This window comes from Sus scrofa, chromosome 6, assembly GCF_000003025.6.
Source record: "Sus scrofa isolate TJ Tabasco breed Duroc chromosome 6, Sscrofa11.1, whole genome shotgun sequence".
NCBI classification, from domain to species: domain Eukaryota; kingdom Metazoa; phylum Chordata; class Mammalia; order Artiodactyla; family Suidae; genus Sus; species Sus scrofa.
Genome location: NC_010448.4, coordinates 44,454,730 through 44,473,610, shown reverse-complemented (window position 1 = coordinate 44,473,610; position 18,881 = coordinate 44,454,730). Strand labels below are relative to the sequence as shown.

Here is an 18,881-nt window from a genome sequence, read left to right as displayed (position 1 = left end):
GAGGGCATCTGGGTAAAGTAGTTCCCAGTGGCCCACGTGCCTCGGCAAGGCATGCCCACTGCAGGCCACGGGGCATGCGCCAAGGGGAGGGCGGGATCTTGGGAGAGAGGAACCTGGAATCTCTGAGAACGAGTGTCTCTCGCGCCTCTTCAAGGTAAGCGCGCCAGTTTCGACGAAGAGTAGTACGCAATTGAGGACAGAAATTTGTAGAGGTCTTGTTTCAGAGGACGTTCGCCAAAGCTGCAAAATCAATAGACGCACAATATCACAATGTCAGCCTGATACAAAAATGTGTCCCCTATTAGTCGGGAGCTAATAAATAGTATCTCGTTTCTTTTTAAATTTACTTGGACTGAAGTGAAACGCGGCTGGATGGAGAGAGAAATAACTCCAGACACTGCCATGAGGGGAATGATGAAGAGGGAGGACGGATATTAAGTGGATAGTGGTGGTGCTGTGCCGCTGGTTTGAACAGAAAATGTCCCAGTCTGGCTAGCCAATGATTGTTTCCAGTCCAAGAGCAACACTGTTTTATCCTGGTAATATTTTTGAATTCATATGCTTACACATGTTAAAAAAAAAAGTGAAAGTAATAAATACATTTTTTTCAGGGGAGTTCCGTTGTGCAGTGGGTTAAAAATCTCCTACTGTCACTGCTGTGGCTTGGGTCGCTGCTCAGGCTCAAATTCACTCCCTGACCAGGGCACTTCCACAGGCAGCGGGCAGGCCAAAAAAACCTCAGTAACAGCAATAAAAACAACAACAAAAGAACCCATGTTATTCAGGAACTATTGCAATAGGGGAACTAGACTTAAGTATCAAACTGGGCTCAATTTTGAATACAGTGGGGATTTATAGCCAAGGAACAGAGTGGGGTGAATGAATGGAAAATTACTGAGAGAAAACATCAGAGGTAAAGAAGATTCTGGTTAAAACGACCCAATCAAAGTCTTGCTGAAGGCATGCTGCTGGCATGATCACATAGCGCCTGAGACTGTAGATGATGAGAATTTGATCAGATATTGAGGGTGGGAGATCTGGCTAAACCAGCTTAGCAAGATTTTTGCTCTGACTGGGCAATGCAGGCCAGACATAGAAAGACACCAAAGATGGGGCCTTAAGGAGTCTGACTAAAGTTTGATTCAGGAGAGACTTTGTCCTTTCCGCTTCTTGTTCAAGGGAAAAAGTGGCATTCTTCTTTCCCCAGTACATTCTATTTCTTGTTCGGTTGCTTTTTGTTCATTAAGGACCAGCTGAGCCATTTCTTGAGACTTGATAGTAGAGGATATATGCTGGCTGGCTAGCAGGCAAGCATTAATGAAAGGAGTTTCTAAGAAAAGCAAAGCAAAAATGAATGGTTGGAGCAGACTGTTAACCTAATTTCTGAGTCCTGAGTGCAGCCATTCAAGGAGGTTTTTAGATGTTGGGCTCAGAGCACCTTTTGCAGTTTGAATGTCTTTAGTGATGGCATTGGACATTCTGGCGAACTTTTTTCCGGTGGCCCACAAAACAGCAAACACAAAAGTTGCCCATCCATGACCTGTTGTGATTTACCTGAAATTTATATCATGCCATGCAGCTTTAGCTTAAAGAGCTTTGAGAAAGGGGCAGTTTTAGTTCTTGGTGATGCCAGGTGAGGAGGATGGGAGAAAAACTGGAACTGTTAATACTGATAAAAGGTACAAGAGACAGGATCAAATTTATGGGTAGATATCAAAGAATATAAAGTGGAGTTTACCAAGAAGGGAAAAATAGCTCAGAGACAATGCATGAGATTATAATTTAATAACTCACAAAGGTGCACTTGAAACAAAATTTCTCTCTGTAGCCATCCCCTTTTGATTCTTGTTTACAAAATAAGTCTGGTCTTAATTAGATTTGGCTGTACTTACTTAAGTGCAGCAAGAATGGTAATTTACCGCATGGGCCTTTTAAAGTTTGCTTTGCTATAACTTTTCTTTTCAGGCAGCATCTGAAGCATAGGGAAATTCATGGGCTAGGGGTCAAATCAGAGCTTCAGCTGCTGGCCTATGCCACAGTCACATCAATGCCAGATCTGAGCTACAAATCCTGCAGCCTACACTGCCACAGCTTGCAGCAATGCCAGATCCTTAACCCACTGAAAGAGGCCAGGGATCAAACCTTCATCCTCACAGATGCTAGTAGGGTTCTTAACCTACTAAGCCACAGAGGGAACTCAGTGCTCTAACTTTTAACAAGGAATTTTAGATCAGACTTTTAGAAGCTTCTCAAGGCTAGGAAGCAAAACTGAGAATTCACCACCAGATTTTGCCTTCAGTTCATGTAGATTTGGGTAAATTTTTTTCTTTTTAAGATCCCCAAAATATCCTAATAACCTTCCTTTCTCACCTGTAAGGCTGGATTAGCAGTTTCATAAACCCATCAGCTTCTACATTAGTGTTCTGGAAAGCGATACTTAGTCCAATTGTATAGAGTTAAAATTATTTAAGCAATGCCATTAGAAACACATACTCCAGAGTACATGTTAAAGTTCTTTCTGTGGGTTTCTGAGATAGTCCTTCCTTTTGAAAACAAATTATTTTGCCTGGTAGCTGATTGCAAATGCTTTCCAGGATGAATCAGAGTAAAATGAAAACTTTCTGTAGATGACAGAAGACTTGAAATGACACTGGTCAGAAAGAGCTCATTTGACAAGAAAATTAGGTTATTTCTCTGGCATACTCATATTTTAAAATATTAACTGTATTTATGACTGATAACCAGGACAGATCCTGGCAGCAAGGGTACTGACAAATTTATGAACTTCATACAATTTCTGAAGTATATGTATTAATTCTATTTACCCCTACTGATATACTCTGAAGAAGGTTAAGCATCACTCCCTATTCAATGACACTTCCTGTGCAATTTAGCACATCAAATACACCTAATATTTTTTAATTTTTTTTTTTTTTTTTTTTTTTTACAATGTGAAAGAAATATTCATTGAGGTTTTCCAGGAACACTCATTCCTCATTCCTTTTCATTTCCAGGAACACTCATTCCTGTGGCTGTGGCGTAGGCTGGCAGCTGTAGCTCCAACTCGACCCCTAGCCTGGGAACCTCCATATGCCACAAGTATGGCCCTAAAAAGCCAAAAAAAAAAGAAGGAAAGAAAGAAAAAAGAAATATATAAATAAATAAGAAAATATAATACTTATTTTACCTTTATTTATTCCCTAACACTCTTATATTCTTTATATGATCTGAGTTTCTGACGTATATAATTCTTCCACTCTCTGAAGAACTTCTTTTAACATTTCTTTTTTTTTCTTTTTTCTTTTTTTTTGTCTTTTGTCTTTTCGGGGCCACACCTGTGGTATATGGAGGTTCCCAGGCTAGAGATCTAATCAGAGCCACAGCCGCAGCAACTCGGGATCCGAGCCGCATCTGCCACCTACACCACAGCTCATGGCAATACCAGATCCTTAACCCACTGAGCAAGGCCAGGGATCGAACCCACAACTTCATGGTTCCTAGTCGGATTTGTTTCCACTGCGCCATGATGGGAACTCCTAACATTTCTTTTCTTAAATTTGATGAGCTTTTGCTTTTTTAAAAAATTGAATTAGGAGTTCCCATTGTGGATCACTGGGTTAAGAACCTGACTAGTATCCATGAGGATTCAGGTTCGATCCCTGGCTTCGATCAGTGAGTTAAGGAGCAGGCATTGCTGCAAGCTGTGGTGTAGGTTGCAGATGCCACTAGGATCTGGTGTGGCTGTGATGTAGGCTGGCAGCTGCAGCTCCATTTCAACTCCTAGCCTGGGAACGTCCATATGCTGCAGGTGTGGCCCTACAAAGAAAAAAATTTTAATTAAAAATTTTAAATTGAATTGGAGTTGATTTACAATATTATATTAGTTCCAGGTGGACAGCATAGTGATTCAGTGTTTAATGTTTTCACATTTATGTAAACAGAATCATATTATATGTATTTACTGCAGCCTTTTTTTCCTCCAATAATGCTTTTCTCTAATAATGTAGCCACATCATTGTGTGCACTTGTAGTTTATTTTCATTTATGTGGAGTATTTTTATATTCACAATTTATTCATTTGCTGCTTTAAAGATTTTCATATTATAAATAGAGCTGCCTGCTAGATACTCTCAATTTATCAAAGGTATGAACTTATAGGAGTTCAATTATCAGGATTACTATATGGGCATAAATTCAACTTTATTATGTGGTGCTACATGGTTTTATTATCCAACTTAAATTTTTTTGCCAATGTGGTGAATATGAACTCATAACTCATTTTGATTTTAATTCACATGGCTGGGAATAATAATATGACTAGATAGCTTCTACGTTTGTTGACTATTTGAGTTTCCATTTCTGTGAAAATGGCTCATAATGTGTTTTGGACATAGATTTATTGGGCTTTTTATGATGGATATTCTGATTGGTGTGAGGTGATACTTCATGGTTTTGATTTGCATTTATCTAATAACTAGTGATATTGAGCATCTTTTCATGTGCCTGTTGGCTATCTGTATGTCCTCTTTGGAAAAATGTCTACTTGGGTCTTCTGCCTATTTTTTATTAGCTTGTTTGGTTTTTGCTATTAAGCTAAATGTGCTGTTTGTATATTTTGAAAGTTAATCCCTTGTTGGTAGCACTGTTTGCAAATATTTTCTCCCAGTCTTTAGGCTGTCCTTTTGTTTTGTTTATGGTTCTCTTTGCTGTGTAAAAGCTTTTAAGTTTAATTAGGTCCCATTAGTGTATTTTAGTTTTTATTTGCATTCCACTAGGACATGGATCCAAAAAAAATATTGGTGCAATTTATGTCAAAGAGTGTTCTGCCTAGGTTTTTCCTCTAGGAGTTTTATAGTATCTGGTCTTAAATTTGGGTCTTTAATACATTTTTAGTTTATTTTTGTTGTATGGTGTTAGAGAGTGTTGTAATTTCATATAATTTAATTTTGAGTGTGGTCTGAATTTTTACTTTCTTCTGTATGATAATCAATTTTCTAGTACTTTATTAGTCCACATTTTTCTCAGCCTATCTGCACTGTCCCCTTTATCGTATATATATATATATGTATATGGTCGCTTCCCTTCTTCTCTCAATCACCTCCTTTTGGAACTCAGACATTTGTTGGATTTTCTCAGTTTGTAATCTGTGTCTTGTAACCTTAATCTTTTTAACTTCGAAACTCCAACCAGGTTAAAGCAATTAATTTTGTATTATGTCCAATAACTTAAGTATCATCAGTTTCAGCTGGTCAGATTTTGTCTATGTAGGTATGTGTGGTTTTCAGCTGTCTCTCAATCATGGAAGCTTATTTTCTTTTTTTTTTTCTTTTGTCTTTTTGCTATTTCTTGGGCTGCTCCCGCAGCATATGGAGATTCCCAGGCTAGGGGTCTAGTCGGAGCCGTAGCCACCAGCCTACACCAGAGCCACAGCAACGCAGGATCCAAGCCGCATCTGCAACCTACACCACAGCTCACGGATTGTTAACCCACTGAGCAAGGGCAGGGACCAAACCTGCAACCTCATGGTTCCTAGTCGGATTCGTTAACCACTGCGCCACGATGGGAACTCCAGAAGCTTATTTTCTCATACACTTAAGGATTTTTATTTTTGTTGTAAGATTATAATCCTTGGACCTTTGTGTATGGAATTATATGAGACTTGAGTTTAAATTGATCGGAAAATAATTGGTTTTGCATGTGCCAGGGGCCTGGTTACTCTTGTTCTTAACATTTGTAAAGAGGAGGGCAAGAGTAGGAAAAGATGGCCACATAGCATTGTCCAAATTGTGTGTGTGTGTGTGTGTGGTGTGTGTGTGTGTGTGTGTGTGTGTGTGTGTCTTTTTAGGGCTGCACTCACAGCATATGGAAGTTCCCAGGCTGAGGATCGGATCATAGCTGCAGCTGCTGGCCTACACCACAGCCATAGCAACATGGGATTGGAGCCGCATCTGTGACCTACACCACAACTCACGGCAGTGCCAGATCCTTAACCCACTGAGCAAGGCCAGGGATGGAACCCACATGCTCATGGACACTAATCAGGTTCATTTCTGCTGAGCCACCATGGGAACTCCAATGTCTAAATTTTTTAGAGTAATCAACCCAAAACATAGCTGAATACATTGTACTCTATCTTTCTACCTTGATAAATATACCTTTACAGTGACAAAATGAATATTTGGAAATCTGTAAGTTTTTAAAATTAGAGCTCATCAAAATACAGAAAATGGGTGAATTCATTATTATGTCAAGGTGTTCTTTTGAAGGACTGGTGAAGTTCAGAATAGTTATAAAATACTCATTTTATTACTCTATTTACTTTATAGTATTTATTTTTCTTGCCTTCATTTCAACAAAATTTATGTTATAAGGATTTTGCATATGATTTATTCTGTTAACAATGACACTCAGAGTTTATATATTTTATTATCAAAAATTTAAAGTAAATTAAGTTTATAATTTAAATGTAAAAATTGAAAATTAAAATACTTTTTCAATATGCTGAAAATAACTATAGATATCTTTTTTAAAATTTCAGAATTATATGTTAAAATTAGAAAGCAACATATAAATTGTTATGATTATCAAATTTTAAGTAAGTTTTTTAAATGTATCTATGTTATAGTTCATTCTCTGAAAATTTAAATAGTAAACGTTTTTATAAAAATGAAACTATTCACAATAATAGCATTTTGCACCCATCTCATTGCCAATGTAAGGAATTGGTGCTGTCAGCCTAAAGGCTAAATTCAAAGGTCTTTGCAATATGGCTGCAGACTGCATGTCTAGCCAATTGCCGGGGTGCCTCATCTCTTGTTCCCTGAGCATCTGCGATATACTGAGTAAGGCAGGCCCTTTCAAGACTCTGTGCATTTGCATATGTTTTTCCCCCTGCTTAGAATGATGTTCCCACATCCCACTTTTCTCCATTTGAAATTAGCCTAAATGTCATGGTGAAGGGTATCTCTAAGAGGAGATACCATTCATCAAATGGCTACAGGGAGGTCTTAGTGCTGACTTCACATATCCTGCTTCTTGCCGCCTATGCATGGGATAGATTTGCACTTCCCTTCCCTTTTATTTATTTATTTTTTAAGAACATTTTTTAAATTTATTTTTTTATTACTCAAATGAATTTATCACATCTGTAGTTGTATAATGATCATAACAATCCAATTTCACAGGATTTCCATCCCACAGCCCAAGCACATCCCCCCACCCCCCAAACTCTCCTCCGGAGACCATAAGTTTTTCGATGTCTGTGAGTCAGCATCTGTTCTGCAAAGAAGTTCAGTCTGTCCTTTTTTCAGATTCCACATGTCAGTGAAAGCATTTGATGTTGGTGTCTCATTGTATGGCTGACTTCACTTAGCATGATAATTTCTAGATCCATCCATGTTGCTAAAAATGCCGGTATTTCGTTCATTTTAATGGCTGAGTAATATCCCATTGTGTATATGTACCACATCTTCTTGATCCACTCCTCTGTCGATGGACATTTAGATTGTTTCCATGTCTTGGCTATTATAAATAGTGCTGCAATGAACATCGGAGTACATGTGTCTTTTTGAGTCATGGTTTTCTCTGGACAGATGCCCAGGAGTGCCCTTCCCTTTTAAAATTAGAGGTACTTGTGAGACATGTTTTGGGCAGTGAAATGTGAAGGAAAGAACTGGTGTCTTTTCTGAGTTAGATCTATACAAAATTCAGTGTCGTTTGCCATATTCTTTTTTTTCTTTTTTTACCTTAGGGTCTTGAAAAAGCACCTCTCAAGATAAAACCTCTATCAGCCAGGGTTCCTGAATCACTACAAAGAATAAGGGCTCCTATTAGATGTGTAGCATGAGTGAGAAATAAACATGTGATGTGTTTGGACACCAAGATTTGTGGGTTATTTGCTACTGCAGCATAACTTCACCTATCCTGACTGCTACAATCCCTATATGTCAGGTGGTGGCTAAGCACTTCACATGTTATCTCATTCTGTCCTAAAAACATGAGGACTCCCTCAGCCAGAATGGACTAGGTTACACTGCAGCAGTGGATGACTTTCAAAACGCGGTGGCTTATTACAGAATCTATTTCTCATGTTACATGTCCATCACAAGTTGGTTGCAGCTCTGATACTTGTCATTTTACTCTGGGAACCATTTTACTGGGGAAGCCCTAAATTTGGACCTTGCTGGGATCATGATAAGAGGGGGAAAAAAGAGAGATGGGGCTGTGAGTTCACTCCTACAGCTTTGTGGGCTCAAGTAAGTCATATAACATTCTGATAGGGAAGCCCTAAAGGTGGATATTGCTGGGGTCATTATAAAAGGGGGAAAAAAAGAGATGGGCCATGAGCTCACCCTTAGAGCTTCATTGGCCCAAGTAAGTCACATAACCACTACTCATGGGTTGAACAAGGCAAGGAGGGACACTGTAGGTCACATGACCACACAACTTCAATGGGAGCACACAAAAAAGAATTGGTGCCATGTTTTATACATGATATATCTGGACCTGTAATATATACAGGTATAAGAGAAATGTTGTTAAATACTACAAAACATTCTTCATCTGTCATATGCAACTATTGCAAATACTGCACTAACTTCTGGACATATAAACACCATGAATTGGAAGATGAACAGAAGTGGTAAAACAGACACTGGGCACCATGGGGAAAGGATACTTTCTTGTAAAGAAAACTATTTGCATTTGTGCTTAGAGGAAGGCTTTGAAAAAATAGTTTTTTCTTTTACTTAAAGCTTCTGTTGCTCCAGTTGTCTCTGCATTCAAGGCAGTGGCCATCTCAGACATTGGCAATGGCAAAATCCACAAGCATCCCTGGAGTTGAGCCACAAATGCCTTTTGTTTCTGGGACACAGAGCTAGAGATATGGAGAAACACCTCCCAGGGACCTGAGTGTGCTTCGCCAGGACTACGGGTGTTTAGAGTTATGAGTTGCTCTGTGTCAACACTGAGAACCAGATCACAAGTTGGGAAAAAACCAAGTGTCCTTTAAACATTCTTTTGTGTGCATATGTTTGGTATGTGGGGACATTACCAAACCATGACCACTTTAAACAAAATGATTGACCTGGAATCGTTGGACGGTGTGATGTCCAGCTCCAAGTCTATGGAAGTGAGGGCTTTGGTTAGAAATTCTCATGGAAAAAACTTTTGTCCTTTTCACCCACATCTGAGGCTTCAACAGATAAGTATCTTCATCACAATCCTTATGAGATAGGCTTTGTTTTTTTCTGCTTTAATGAATGTGTCATCTTTTTTTTTTTTTTTTTTTTTTTTTTTTTTGCCATTTCTAGGGCTCACGGCATATGGAGGTTCCCAGGCTAGGGGTTGAATCGGAGCTGTAGCCGCCGGCCTATACCAGAGCCACAGCAACTTGGGACCCAAACCGCGTCTGCAACCTACACACAGCTCATGGCAACGCCGGATCCTTAACCCACTGAGCAAGGCCAGGGATGGAACCCACAACCTCATGGTTCCTAGTCGGATTCATTAACCACTGAACCACAACGGGAACTCCATGAATGTCTCATCTTTTGGAAATCTCCATTCAGAGTAGGAATTTCCAAGCTGACCAAGTTTTGTCTCCTGCCTTTAAAGTCAGACACATCTTGATTTGAATTCAAACTCCATCCCTTAATGGTTGCTAAAACTTAGAAATCATTTCACTTCACTGATCTGCAGCTCTCCTACCTGTAAAATGGGACAAATAACACATAAATATCTAACAGGAAAAAAAAAACTAATCATTTTAAACAGGACTAACTATAGCAATTTCTGTATTCCAACAAAGTGGCTGAGTTTAAAAGTTGGAGACAGGGAGTTCCCGTTGTGGCACAGAGGAAACAAATCCAGCTAGTATCCATGAGGATGCAGGTTTGATCCCTGGCCTCGCTCTCGCTCAGTGGGTCAGGGATCCAGCATTGCTCTGAGCTGTGGTGTAGGTCGCAGATATGGTTTGGATCCCATGTTGCTGTGGTTGTGGTGCAGGCTGGCAGCTGTAGCTCTGATTTGACCCCTAGCCTGGGAACTTCCATATAGTGTAGGTGCGGCCCTGAAAAGCAAAAAAAGAAAAGGTTGGAGACGTTGTTTTGGAAAAACACCTGGATGAGCATCTGTAACTGTTAACGTTGACCTCTCCTCTTAACCTCTAGGGTATTTTATGAAAAGAAAGGAGAAATCACTGAATTGCTCAGCATAACAGAGGAAGAGGAATTTTGAATTTCCATGCCTACTTCTGGAGAGAGCAGTTGAAGAACTCAAGAAAGGACAGGTATAAGGAGAAACTGGGGCAAAAGAAGAGTCCCAATAATCAAGTACATTATGAGGATCCTATTAAGGGTGAGAAATTCACAGTAAAATGAGTTTTAGAGTAATGTTGCCTTTTAGTCAATGTTTAATTGTTGCCTGTGTGGTACTGTCATCTCCTACCATCGCCCTAAACATTCAACAAAAGTCTTCTGTCCATAACAGGCTGATGGCAATAGCTCCTGTGGGAAATGAAGGAATTTTGGCATCACCAAGCAGGAGGACGTGGCGTCCACCACAGGTAAGGGCAATACCAATAATAATGAGGAGTAATAATGACAGTTGACATTTTCTTTTGGCCACACCCATGGCATGCAGAAGTTCCAGATCAGGATTGAACCTGCACCACAGCAGCAACCCAAGCCACTGCAGTGACAAGCTGGATCCTGAACCAACTGAGCCACAGGAGAACTCCAACAGCTAACATTTGTTGTATGCTAATATTATGGCTTTATGCATATTTTCAAAAAATTTTTAAAAATAATCGTTGATTTACAGTGTTTTATCAATTTCTGCTGTGCAGCAAAGTGACCCAGTCATATATATATATATATATATATATATATATATATATATACACATTCCTTTTCTAATGTTATCTTCTATCATTTTCTGTCACAAGTGATTGGATATAGTTCCCTGTGCTATACAGCAGGACCCCATTGCCTATCCATTCTAAATATAATCGTTTGCATCTGCTAACCCCAAACTCTCAATCCATCCCACTCCTTCCTCCTCCTCCCAAATTCTTAAAACAACCCTGGAAAGTAAATGTAATCAACATTTACCAAAAAGATCCACTAATGACCAAGAAACATGAGAAGTGCTTAATATTGTTAGCCATGAAGGAAATAAAAATTAAAACCACAGTGAGATAACACTGCACATCCACAAGAATAGATAAAGTTGAAAAATCCTGCCATTCCAGATGTCAGCAGAGATGTGAAGTACCTGGAGTTATACTACACTGAGAATAGATTGAATCCAAGGCAGAGGTTCCTTGACTGGGTGAAAAAAGCAAGACCCAACTATACGCATTTTATATGAGGTTGAAAATAAAATGATGTAACACACTACAAACACCAGAATAACCGGGATGAATAGGGTGACCAACATTCCCATTCTCCAGGAATTGAGAGGTTTTCCAGGATGTGGAACTTGATGCCGAAAGTGGGAAATGCCCTGGCAAACTGAGATCCTGGTCACTCTAAGAATTGCAAATATGGTGTGGCTAAAATTAACATTAATCAAGTTAGATTTCAATACAAGGATTATTTCTGGCTATACAGAGAGGCATGTTCTAGTAATAAAAGGGTGAATTCAGTCAGAAGATATATGTTTATGTACTTTAATAGCAGAACTTCCAAATACTTAAAACAAAAACTGTCCAATTAGACATACTGGAGCTGGAGATTTCAACAGCCCTCTTACAGTGATTATTAAAACAGATGTACAAAAACAAGGGTACAGAGAAGATTAACCTTTATTTAAGTGGCCATTAATGATGCTACACACAATAATAGCTGAGCATATAATCTTTTCCACGTGTACATGGGTTTTCATGAAGATGAGCCTATACTAGGGCAAAAAGCCTCAACAAATTTCAAAAGATTGAAGTCATGTAGAATATTTTACAATAAAATTAATGTAGAAATAAAAAAACAAGATATCTAGAAAGTCCTCAAATATTTATAAGTAAACAAACTTTTATATAACCAATGGGTCAAATAAGAAATAAGGAAAGTTAGAAAACACTTTTTTATTTTTAGGAGCACACCTGCGGCATATGGAGAATCCCAGGCTAGGGGGCCAGTCGGAGCTATAGCTGCCAGCCTACATCACGGCCACAGCAACTCAGGATCTGAACCATGTCTACGATCTACACCAGAGCTCACAGTAATGCCAGATCCTTAACCCACTGAGCAAAGCCAGGGATGGAACCCGCAACCTCGTGGTACCTAGTTGGATTCGTTTCTGTTGTGCCATGATGGGAACTCCAGAAAACACTTTAAAGTACAGCAAAACAAAATTTGTGGGCTGCAGCTCAAGTAGTACCTAAGGGAATGTTGCAGATTTAAGTGCTTATATGAAAAAAATTAGTGAGATTTTAAAAACAAGGATTTAGTTTTCCATCACAATTAGAGAAAAGGAGATCAAATTAAACCCAAAGTATGTAGAAATAAATAATAGAAGAGTAGAAATAGGAAAAAAAAAGTTATAGAAAATAATAAAGCTAAAATGGATTTTAGAAAATTAATAAAATTGATAAACCTCCAGCAAGTTGGATCAATAAATAAAAAGGGAAAAAATCAAATAGCCAATATCAGGAATAAAGAGGGGAGTCCAAAGCCCAGCAATAAAGAAACTTGCAGTTTAATATCCCTCATGAACATAGACATAAAAAATCTTTTAACAAAATTTTAGGAAATCTAAACCAACCAAATAGAAAAGGTTGATCTAGGGGTACCAGTGAGGTTTGTCCCAAGCATGCAAGGTTGGTTTAACACTCAAAAAACAATCAAGGTAATTCATCATATTAGGAAGCCATATGATTATCTTAAAATTGTAGGCAGAGCAATTGGGAAAATGTAATGTCTTCTGCAAAAAAATCTTTCAGCAAATGAGGAAGTAGAGGAAATTTCCTTTAAGTGATAAGGTGAATCTATAACAGACCTTCACTTAATTTACGTATGGAACACTTTTCCCCTAAGACCAGGAACTGGGAAATGATGTCTGTCGTCTTGACTTTTTCTCAATATTTTACTGTAGGTTGTAGCAAATAGAAAGGTTAAAAAAAAAAGTGGCATACAAAATAAAAAGGAGGAAGTAAAACTATTTTTATTCATTGAAAACATGATTGTGTAAATAGAAAATCAGAAGGACTCTACAAAGAGACCAGTTGAAATAAAGAGTAAATTGAGCAAGGTTCCAGCAGACAGGGTCTTTGTGTATAAATCAGTTGTAATTTCTACTAACGAATGATTGAAAACTGAAATTTAAAAGATAGCATTTATGATAGCATACAAAAAGTTAAAAATACTTAGGAATAAATTAGCCAATGTTGCATAACATCCATACACTGAAACAATAAAAGTTGGCAGATTTTTCTGTAAAGGGCCAGATAAGTAAATACTAAAGGCTTTTCAGGTTATATATGATCTTGCTGTGTATTCTTCCATTTTTCTTTTTAAAAAATTTTTAATAACTATTGATACCGTTGGCCTTATAAAAACAGGCTATAGAGTGAACTTGGCCCTTGGGCTGTAATTTGTCAACCCCTACTACAAAATATTCTGAAAGAAAATGTTAAAGTCCTAAATATGAGGAAATATGTACCTGGCAGGGTAGCAAATTTAATAGTGGTAAGTTGTCAGTTTTGCTCAGGATCCTTAAAGTGGATCTATAAATTATTACAAGGGACGTTGGTGTCCTTGGGTTACAAGACTTTTCAGCTGCTGATCAACTAGTGATCAAAAGGCAGGACTGCCAGGGGAGGAGCCACCAGAACAATGGGAACTCATAGGGACTGGTTGCTGAGCCTGGGTCAAGCCTGCATTAAGTGATCTCCTGTGCCACACCTGGGAGACGCCAGCTCACAGACAGCTCTGCGGTTTGCTGCGTGGCTCACTTAGCAAAGAAATACCCGAAGGGGTAGTTCTGACCATTTCTGCTCTCTGTCCTGCTGTCTCGTGCTTACAGAAGATTCTGAAGATTAACTGCAGCCCAGCATGGCCTCTGCGTGCCTTGTGAGTTGGACCACTTCAGACCTCCTACTGTGCATCGCATGTGCTCACCAGAGGTGTGCCATGGTGCTAAGTACCCAAGGACTGTACAAATGGTCACCTATGATGCCTACATGAGGAGGAGTCACCATGGTCAGGCAGTTAATGCATGAGCTTTGGAATCAGACAGACTGAGTTCAAATACTGACTTTTCCACTCTCACGTGTGTAATGAGGAAGGTTCTAAAGGTGAAATGCTGTCTGTCCTTTGTAAACTATGTGAAAAGAAGTGAAGGGAATCTGCCCTTCTGGAAAGGATGCTGTGGGAGCACAGGTCAGGTCAGGTTAGGATGCCGCAGCCCCACCTCAGAAAACTCCCCAGCCCTTCTGGGGACACTGGGGACCTGTTTGTACTTTGTAAATTATGTAAAAAGAAGAGAAGGGGACCTGCTTGTCTGGAAAGGATGCTGTTGGGCACAGCACCTGGTCAAGTCAGGTCAGGGAGCCCCATCTCAGAAAACTCCCCAGCTGGGGATGCTGGGGCCTCGCACCTTTCCAAGGATGCTGGGGCCATGGAGAAGGCATGCCTGACCCTGGACTTGGAGCAGTGATAGAGAGGTCCCTGGGAGTGGTGGTGTCTGGTAGCCCTGAGCTACCAGCATGAGAAGGGGAGATTGGGGTGGGGGGTAAATTGGTGTGGTGGTGGCCGCCTGAAAGGCAGAGGCTGGGCTAAGTCGCACCCACACTGCTCATCCTTTTCTCCCCACCTGAGCACATATGCTCCTGCAGCCACCCCAGGCCGCCTGGGCACACTAGCAGCAATCAGGTCAGAGTTGACTCCTGTTACCCCAACCCCCATCTCTTACCCTGACTTCTGTGAGCCTCCCTCCCCCCAGCCCTCCACCCCGCAGGATCTGGGGGACCCTGCGGAAAAGACCTAGGGGACTCACAGAGACTGGTTGCTGAGCCTGGGTCAGGTGCTGAGGGACCTGCAAACCCCCCAGACACTTGCAAAGGGCTGTCTCTCAGAGCTAGAACACTTTGCTGGGCTGGACAGCTGGGCTTCACCCTTGGCCCGTCCATGCCTTTTCAGCACTCCCCTTTGCTGGCACGCCCTTTCTCTGTCACATGTTCCAATGCTGTGCCACAAGCATCAGGCTGAACCATGCGTGCTTTACCTTGGAGGAGCAGGTAGCCAGCAGAGCCCTCCCTGCTCTGAACCGCACTCCCAGGTTCAGCCGCCCTTCATGGACAATTCTTCAGCAAGTTTCACACCTCCCAGCCCCTGTGCCACACCCAGCCCACCCTCCCTGGGCCCCTTTCTGGCAGGGATCTTTCTGCAGCACCCGTGCCCCTCCTCCACCCTGTTCCTAGGAGGTTCTACCCAGATCCAGGGCCTTCACCCCCTCAGTTTGACATCGCCCCTAAGAGGCTTCGTCTGATCCCCGGCCGGCTCAGGCTCCTCTCCGAGGTCCTTCCTTTGGTGGCCTGGTTCTTCCTTTGTTCTCTAGATGATGGTGCACCTCAAAGATGGTGGCCACTCAGGAAAAGTAAAGATCCCTTCTCCAGGACCCAAGTGACACTTCTCTTTTTGCCCCCTGAGCAGGTACAGCTGCCCCTGTGAGGCCTCCAGTCATCGCCAGTCACTCGCCAGGTCCTTGTTTAATGGAGACTGGGGTGATGGCCCGAGGAGCTCATAGGAAAGGGATAGCACAGGAGGACGCTGATCAACCAGTGATCAAAAGGCAGGACTGCCAGGGGAGGAGCCACCAGAACAATGGGAATGTCCTATTAGCATCTAGAACCGTTGGGGTGGTGGCGGCTCCTTGTGTCTGTCCCAAAACCCAGTTCCATGTCTGGGGCACCCAGCTTTGGGGCAAGGCTAAGGAGAACACCCAGCAGCACAGTTCACACTGGAGGAGGCACAGACCTGAGCACCAGGGTCCTGTCAGCCTCTAGCACCCCAGGTGCAATTAGAAAGACCAGTTTTATGGAGCAGAAATCTGTCCTGGGAGACCTTTCCTTCCTGCCTCCAGTCAGAGCACCTGAGGCCCATCTAGCCAAGCAGGCCTGTTCCTACCGAAGGAGACAGCATTGCTGAGGATCAACGCGTGACTGAGTCGCCACCACCCTTGCTTGAGTTTAGGTCACGTGGGTGCCTGCTGCTGGAACACACCAGTTGTGGTGGGAGGGGCCAGCACCATACCAGTGCCAGAGATTCTTCTGTTCCTTCCCATAGTCAGACCACCTGCGACACACCTGGCCGGAGTACACCTGCAGCGCTGAAGTTGCCAACACCACACCTGTGTTGGAGGCCCTTTTGTTCCCACCTACAGTCAGAGCACCTTGTTCTACCTGTTGAGAATACATATGTCACAGGAGGAAGGGACAGCGCAATAACTATGATGGAGGACAATCAAATAGTCACCAAAGGGCAGGGCTATCAGAGAAGGGGCCGCCACAGCAGTGGGAGTGTACCATCAGGATCCGGGCCCCTTTAGGTAACAGTGGCTTTGGGGTCATTGTCTCACTCCCCAAGTCCACCTCCATGTTTGGAGCACCTCATTCGCTTCCTGCATGTGAGCAAAGCACTTGGGGCACAGCTAACCAGTAAGCACTTCCATTCCAGCCTTCTGTCGGACACCTAGGGGAGCACAGCTGTGCCTGTCAGAGCAGCTGGCACCACACTTGTGACGGAGGTACTGCCGTTCATGAATCCAGCCAGAGCACGAGGGACCTTCCCAGCACAGAGGACAGGTGGTGCAATGGCAGGAGACAGCGCCATACCTGTGTTTGGAGAGACTTCTGTTTCCACCTAAGGTGATCCTGGCCAGAGCTCACTGGTTACAGCCAGCAGGGACACCACCGTACGCTTTTAGGAAGACACTTCTATTCTTGCCTTCAGTCAGAACACCTGGGGCCTGCCCAGCCAGAGTACCCACTTTTGACTTTGTAGGCGCCAACTCCACTGAGGAAATACCTGTGATTCAGGCTCGCTTGTTCCTACCTGCAGTTGGAGGAAATGTGCCACTGCAGTGGGCACAGGACACAGCAGCCGTATCTTTGAGGTGCTTTTATCATCTGCCCAGGTCTTCATTGGAGATGCAAAGTGTTGAATCACCAACCTACTCATTTTCTTCTAGTGAAAGAACCAGGAACTCAACAGCCCAGAAGCCAAAGTTTCCTCTAGAAACGGCAGCAGATGCCCACTGTCTGCCCTACGCGAACCTTACTTGGCTGGGAGGAGGCTCAGCTTAGTCCAGTGATGTCAGGCACACCCAGCCTGCTTCTTTTCTCCCCTGCAGCGAGCCGGAGGCCCAGTGCCTCAAGGTGCTTTTGTATATGCGTTAAGGTCTGGATTCAGATGAGGCTGGTCAGAGGTCAGTACTGGCTTGAGAAGTTCACTGGGGAGAGAAGAGAGAGATCTGTGTGTATCAACTGGTCCACATGACTGTCAGCCTGGAAGACCCAGGCTCTGGGCCGGTTTTCCTCTTGTCTTGAGAATAGTAGGACCTTCCCGCCCCTGCCGCCTACAGCTGCCCCCTTCCCTCTTCCCCATTTCTCTTAAGGGTTCTTTCACTTCCCTTTCCAGGTTAAATATATGAAGCCTTCCTCATGTGAATTCATCCCATGCCCACCTGCATTCATTTGATTGATCTGTGGAAGAACTGACTTGCATGAAGGGGAACAAGTTGAGCCAGACTTAACTTTTCAAAATTTTCTGGGAACTCAGCAAATAGGATACGTAAGGAGCTACCCTGTCTGACTTCGTGTGCTGGCTTCTGGAGTCGGTGTTGTGAGTGTAGGAGTCAGAAGCGCAGGAGGGAAGAGCAGGGTGACTCACCACCTGACCTTGATGGTGTAGCCCATCCGCGTTGTGTGTAAAGCACACTTTACAACTTTAGTCATTTTATTTTATTATTTATTTATTTTGTCTTTTCTGTCTTTTTAGGGCCGCACCGCAGCATGTGGAGGTTCCCAGGCTAGGGGTCCAATCAGAGCTGTTGCCACCAGCCCACAGCAGAGCCACAGCAACACCAGATCAGAGCCGCATCTGCAACCTACACCACAGCTCACGGCAATGCCGGATCCTCAACCCACTGAGCAAGGCCAGGAATCGAACCCGCAACCTCATGGTTCCTAGTCAGATTCGTTTCTGCTGCACCACGATGGGAACTCCAACTTTAATCATTTTAAAATGTTTGAATATCTTTTGTATGTTTCTTTTTTTTATTGTAGTTGATTTACAATGTTCTGTCAATTGCCACACTACAGCAAAGTGACCCAGTTGTATATACAGTTTTTCTCACACTGTCCTCCATCATGTTCCATCACAAGTGATTGGATAGAGTTCCCTGTGCTGTACAGCAGGATCTCATTGCTTATCCACTCCAAATGCAATCGTTTGCATCTACTAACCCCAAACTCCCAACCCATCCCCCCTGACAAACAAGTCTGTCCTCCATGTCCATGATCTGTTCCTGTTTTGTGGATAGATCATTTGTGCCATATTTTAGACTCTGCGCATAAGTGATAGCGTATGGTGTCTTTCTCTTTCTAACTTACTTCACTCAGTATGAGAGTCTCTAGTTCCATACATATTGCATCAAATGACATTATTTTGTCCTTTTTTTATGGCTGAGTCATATTCCATTGTATATATGTACCACATCTTCTTAATCCCCTCCAGACAAAACTTTCATTGAAAAAAAAATATGCACCTGTATGTTCACTGCAGCACTATTCACAATAGCCAAGACATGGAAACAACCTAAGTGCATCTCTCTCTCTCTCTCTCTTTCTTTCTTTCTTTCTTTCTTTCTAGGGCTGTACCTTT

General features: G+C 42.1%; 1 long non-coding RNA gene across 1 annotated transcript; it reads left to right on the top strand.

Moving 5' to 3' along the window:
- LOC110261283 lies at nt 109–14,287 on the top strand. Its single transcript, XR_002345331.1, has 4 exons — nt 109–154; nt 10,170–10,356; nt 10,489–10,564; nt 14,023–14,287. It is a non-coding gene; the product is annotated as an uncharacterized LOC110261283 (long non-coding RNA).